Below are 6,000 nucleotides of genomic sequence, written 5' to 3'. Positions count from 1 at the left end.
TGAGTCTTAGTGTGTTTCTTCTTTTTTGTTCTCATGAGTAGATTGGTTAACTTTCTTTGTGGATACCTTGAAATTTACCCTTATCTTCCTAAGTGTGAACCAGTCTTTTCTTGATATTGCCTTTCCTTGCTCTCCTTATGAAAGTTCTGTAATTACACCATTTATTCCCCCTTTTATTGTTTTGACATCATCATTTATAGGTTGACATCTCTGTTTCCCTGTTTTAAGTCTTTTGGCTTTGTTTTATTATTGAGAGTTATCTAATTATTTATCCCTTTGTTTGATGCTTAGGGTTCCAAGACTGACATTTTTATCTGTTTTCTTTAGTTTTTCAGGTTTTGCTGCAGACAGACAGCATGGCACATCTGTCTAGGACACCATGTTCACTCCACTTTCTCTTCCTCCAATCTAGATGGCACATTCTTCTTGATATAGTCCAACCTTTCAGATTACTTGCTCAGCATGCCGATTGAATAAGTATGGTGAAAGGATACACCCCTGACACACATCTCTCCTGATTGTAAGATATACATTATCCCCTTGTTCTGTTCAAAGAACTGCCTCTTGGTCTATGTACAGATTCAACATGAGCACAATTAAGTGTTCTGTAATTCTCATTCTTCATAATGTTAGCCATAATTTCTTAGGATTCACACAAATGTCTTTGCATAGTCAGTAAAATGTAGATAAACATCTTTCTGGTGTTCTCTACTTTCAGCCAAGATCCATTTGACATCAACAAAAATATCCCTCATTACACGTCCTCTTCTGAATCCAGCTTGAATTTCTGCCAGTTCCCTGTTGATGTACTGCTGCAACAATTTTTGAATTATCTTCAACAAAATTTTACTTGCATGTGATATTAATGATAATGTTTCATAATTTCTATGTTCTGTTGGATCACATTTTTTGGAATGGGCACGAATATGAATCTCTTCTTTCTACATATATTTTTCCCCAAAATTAATTAACTGAGGAATAGAATGCAGTCTCACAACCTGATTGATACTTTCTTAATTTCTGAAAGAAAGTCACTGGAAATGCTAAGTTCTGTTAAGATGTGATGTTGCGTGTGTGTGTGTGTGTGTATGCGTTGTCAGTAAGAACTTAAAAGGATACAAGAAAAATCTTGGAAAATGGAGGAAAGGGAGTTCTTTACATGTAGTAATAGAAAATTTAGCAAACACTGCTACCTGTAGTAACTGTCATAGACAGTAGGTCATTTCTGAGATTAGGCTATTAAAAACACTGAGCTATATTTTTTCTATGTCATTTTACTATCTTTCTCTCTTTGACCTCTTACTTTGGAGGAAGCCAGCAAACTCATGGGGAGGAGAACTAAGGAAAGACCCACTTTGCAAGGAGTTGAAGCCTCTTGCCAATATCTGCAGGTGTGAGATTAGGAGCAAATCCTCCAGGTCCAGGCAGGCTTTCAGATGATCACATTCCTGGATGGCCTCATGACAGACTCTGAGACTGAACCACCCAGGTGAGCATACCCTGTTTCCTAACCCTCAGAAACTAAGATAATCAATATTTGTTGTCTTCAGTTACTAGGTTTTGAATTAATTTTTTATACAGCAATAGAAAACTTACACAGTGTGTGAGTAGACAGAGAAGACTAAAAAGCTATCAGGAAAAGAAAATATTGAGTGAAATTATCATGGAAAAAGGGGAAATTATTTTATCCTGCAATGTTGGTTATCCTGTTCACATAAACAATCATTTCTTCAGTGTCTGATTCTTGACAAAGTGCCAGGGAGCTAGAGACTTAATGCTTTTGTATAAGTTATGATCTAAAAATGCACCCATCTGCCTGCCTTCCCTCCTCTGCTTTCTTCCTTTTTCCTTTCTTCCTTCCTTCCTTTCATGTCTTTGTTTTATCAACGGTATTTCTCTATTTTGGTCAAGTATTAAATAGAATGCAGTCTCTTGACAGCAATCCTGCCAGTAAGTTCTGGAAGGAAGTGAGCCCAAATGATGCAACACTAATTCAAAAACCCAAAATAAGAAACATTATTAAAAGCATTTGACATACAGCGAAGGAAAAAGAAAAGCTATGGAAATCATATTTTTATAAACATAATAGATTTCATATAAATTTAATTAAAATTCAGGTGGTGAGATTAAGTCATATATTAAAAAGATATACATGTGCTCTTTTAATTGAGCAGCCATTTGGCCATATTTCATTTCTACTTACTTGTGTCAAAATGTGTTTGGTGATGTGACATGTAGTCTGTTACGTGTTTATAGACACAAACTGATTAACTCATTAGGAACTCCGGAGTGCCGTGGGGTCTTGCAAATGACTATGCACAGTTGCTTAGAATCCACAGTGCAAAGAAAAAATGGGTTGAATATGTGATGTGGAATGACAATATAGCTCCCTGGAAGCTGCTGGAAGAGAGTCCTCTCAATAAATCAGAAATCTGATATGTTGCCTAGAATATATAAACTTTTTTAGAAGGATAATCAAATAGATTTTAAGAGAATCTTTTCCTTTGTGAAAACTTCTCTTAAAAGAAATCAAATAACATTGGCCGTTAAAAACAAATAATGTGACCCAGGCATATCTCTGCATATATACATGCATGTTAAGCATTTGACTACTAGCTGAAAGATTGATGGTTAGAACTCATCCAGAAGTGCCTCAAAAAAACGTTCTGGCAATCTGCTTCCAAATGGTCATAGCCTTGAAAACCGTATGGAGCAGTACCACTCTGACACACATGGGTTGCCGTGAGTCAGAATTAACCCCATGGCCACTAACAACAGCAACAAGGACCTATGTGTATGTGAATAAACACATATATAAAGACACAGATTTATACATGTATATTAAATATCTGTGATACAGTAGAATTTATTTAAGGTATGCATTTTCCTGTTAAAATTATAGTTTTGAAGTATTTACGTGAGAAAAGTTTGAGAATATTCCCCTCAATGTAAGTGTGGAATCAAAGTTATTTTCTTCTTGAAAATGCTAAGCAACATCTGTTATGAATTTTTTGAGAAATCCTGTAGTTTAAAAGTATCATTATATGCCATTTAAAATAGCACTTAGGTTCAAAAACTATTCTCGTACAAAGAAAACTGACAAATTTCTACTGCCAGTTGAGAAAAAATATATATATTTTGGGGTATTATAAATATAGATAAGTATGATATTATTATAATACTACCTGTAAAGTTAAAAAAAAAAAAGCGACATTTTACATTCAGCTTTGAATATCTTCCTAGTTCTCATAATTCTCTACTTTGTCTATCCTGTTTTAGAATTAATTCTTCTGATGGATCTGTGAAAAGTGAGAAATAGAAAAGGTTTTGTGTATATGAATGTATATGTATGATCCATAATTGCTTGGCTGCTAATCAAAAGCTCAGCAGTTCAAATCCACCAGATGCTTCTTGCAAACTCTATGGGACAGCTCTGCTCTGTCCTGTATGATTGCTATGAGCCAGAATCAAGTTGATGACAATGGGTGTGGGTTTTTTTTTTTGTTGTTGTTAATATGTCAAATTACATAGTGTACATATATAACATATAAAATGAATATAAATTATATAATATGTAAATATGTATTATATATCTGGGTGTATGTATACACGTATATGTATATGTGTTTATATATATACACACACATGCATTATATATACATATGAGCCCTTGTGGTGCAGTGGCTACGAGCTTGGATGCTCACTAAAATATTGGCATATCGAATCCACCAGTTGTCCCTTGAAGACCCTGTGGGGCAGTTCTACTCTGTCTTATAGGGTCACTATGAGTCAGAATGGACTTGACAGCAATGGGTTTTTTTTGTTTTGTTTTATATGTACATATATATACACACATATATGTGCATATAAAACATATATATGTATGTGTGTATGTGTATATATATATATATGTAATTTGAAAAGGCCTGAAGACTGTTCATTGTACCTTGAGTTTTCAAGATCATTTGAGTCTAGCTGGTTTCCTTACAGTGTTAAAATCCTTTGTGTGGTTTAGAACATGTAATATCAGAAACTTATGTGTTAGGCAGGAATGTTCCTGTGAAGTACCTTTTAAATTGTACCAGTGAAAGGTAAGCAATGCCTGATAATACCCATGCAGATCAAATAAATCTGATTATAACAAGAGAACAAGATTCAATGTTATAACATAGACCTAGTGTCATATATTAATGCTGGCTGTGTTCATTCAACAAATACTTGTTGAGCAATTACTATATGCCAGACAGCATAATAAGCATTAAAGATAAAATGTTGTGAAAAAAATAAACCTACCTCTCATGTAAATTAACGTCTAGTAGGCAAGATACCCGTTGATTATATAATTCATACAAATGTCCATTTGCACAACTTCATATGTGTTACTGGGAAAGGCATCCCTTGGTATAGGCTGCTGACTTATGTGCAAGGTCAGCAGTGTCTTCCCTGACGTAGTCAAGTTAGAGCTGAGATCCGAAAAGTCAGTAACATTTGATTAGGCAAAGAGAGAAATTTTGTTTCCAAGTAAAGAAACAGTGTCATTAAAACCCTGAGGGAACTTGGAATATCTGAGGAATTCAAGGGATATTAGAGTTCCTGGGTGCTCCAAAGCATTACTGTGTATGGCACGTGGCTACTAATCAAAAGGTTGAAGGTTCAGGTTCACCCACATGCACCTAGAAAAAAGGCCTGGCTCCCTACTTCTGGAAAATCAGTCGTTGAAAATCCTGTGGAGCACAATTCTACTCTGATACACATGAGGTCATCATGAGCTGGAAACTATTTGATGATAACTGGTACCAGTATAAAAAGGATATCAAAATGGCTGGAATGCTAAGGTAGAGAAAGGAAGAAGGGGCTGAAATACCACTGATGGGAAGGGGGAAAAAAAAACATGTAGAATATTAAAGGCACATGAAAAGGTTTATGTCTTTATTGTGAACCCAATGAGAATTAATTTGAGGAGTTTTACAGTGAGTTTAGGAGGAGGGCAGGATAAAATTATCATTTTATTTCTGTTTTGACTGCAATGTAGGAAATGGATAGGATGAAAATCTATTTAAGTTGCCATTAAAGTGATCCCAACAATAGCTGATGCTAGGTTAGACTAAACTTGTGGTGATGGAAGACAGACAGAAGAGAAGGAATTTGAACTTCATTTTGGTGATAGAATTGATAAGATTGACGAGACCTCACGTGGATTGGTTGTGGGTCTTCATTTAAAGAAAAAAAAAAGGATATTGACACAATTTATCCACAAAATTCCATCAACCGATTTTCCCTATTTTCCCTCCATAATGCTCTTTAATTTTAAAGCCATCTTTGTGCAAATTTAATGATCAAATTTATCAGTGCCTGCATGGAAGCAATTCAGTATTGAGGGAGAAAAATCAAATGCCTATGCTAACTTGTTTGACTTTAATTTTTTGACCATGCATTCAAATGAGCACTCAGTACAACTCAGCAATGTCACTTAATTTTCCATTCAATATCAGAGAATAGTGTTCTATTACTTCTGCTTCCTCCCAGAACTAATTGCTGCTGTTGCTAGGTGCCATTGAGTCCATTCCAACTCATATCAATCCTATGTACAACAGAATAAAACACTGCCGTGTCCCGTGCTATACTTACGTTCGTTCCTATATTTGAGCCCACTATTGCAGCTACTGTGTCCATCCATCTTGCTGAGGATCTTCCTCTTTTTCGCTGACCTTCTACTTTAGAATGATAGTCATATTAACTGCTTTTCCTTGTAGGTCTATGGATATTATCCTATCACTGACAGCATTGTACTTCAGGATAGATATTTAAATGTTCATTCTGATGGTGAATGCGATGCCATTCCTCTTCAATTTGTCGTTTCCAGCAAAGTACACCATAAGAATGTCCAATTCAAAATGGCCAATACCAGTCCATTTCAGCTCACTAACACCTCCTAGGGATATCGGTTTTTATGTGTTCCATTTCTTTTTTGACACCTTCTAATTTTCCTAGATTCATACT

General features: G+C 35.3%; 1 long non-coding RNA gene across 1 annotated transcript in view; it reads left to right on the top strand.

The window, feature by feature from the left end:
* The first annotated feature begins 501 nt into the window (after nucleotides 1-501).
* Nucleotides 502-6,000, top strand: part of LOC126066782 (uncharacterized) — a 92,703-nt gene continuing 87,204 nt past the window's right edge. Inside the window, exons 1-2 of the long non-coding RNA XR_007515255.1 lie at nucleotides 502-520; nucleotides 1,315-1,489. This is a non-coding gene — a long non-coding RNA (uncharacterized LOC126066782). The remainder of the gene's footprint in view (nucleotides 521-1,314; nucleotides 1,490-6,000) is intronic.

This window comes from Elephas maximus, chromosome 24, assembly GCF_024166365.1.
Source record: "Elephas maximus indicus isolate mEleMax1 chromosome 24, mEleMax1 primary haplotype, whole genome shotgun sequence".
NCBI classification, from domain to species: Eukaryota; Metazoa; Chordata; class Mammalia; order Proboscidea; family Elephantidae; genus Elephas; species Elephas maximus.
Note: the sequence above shows the minus strand (reverse complement) of the source record. Positions and strands in the feature narration are given on the sequence as shown.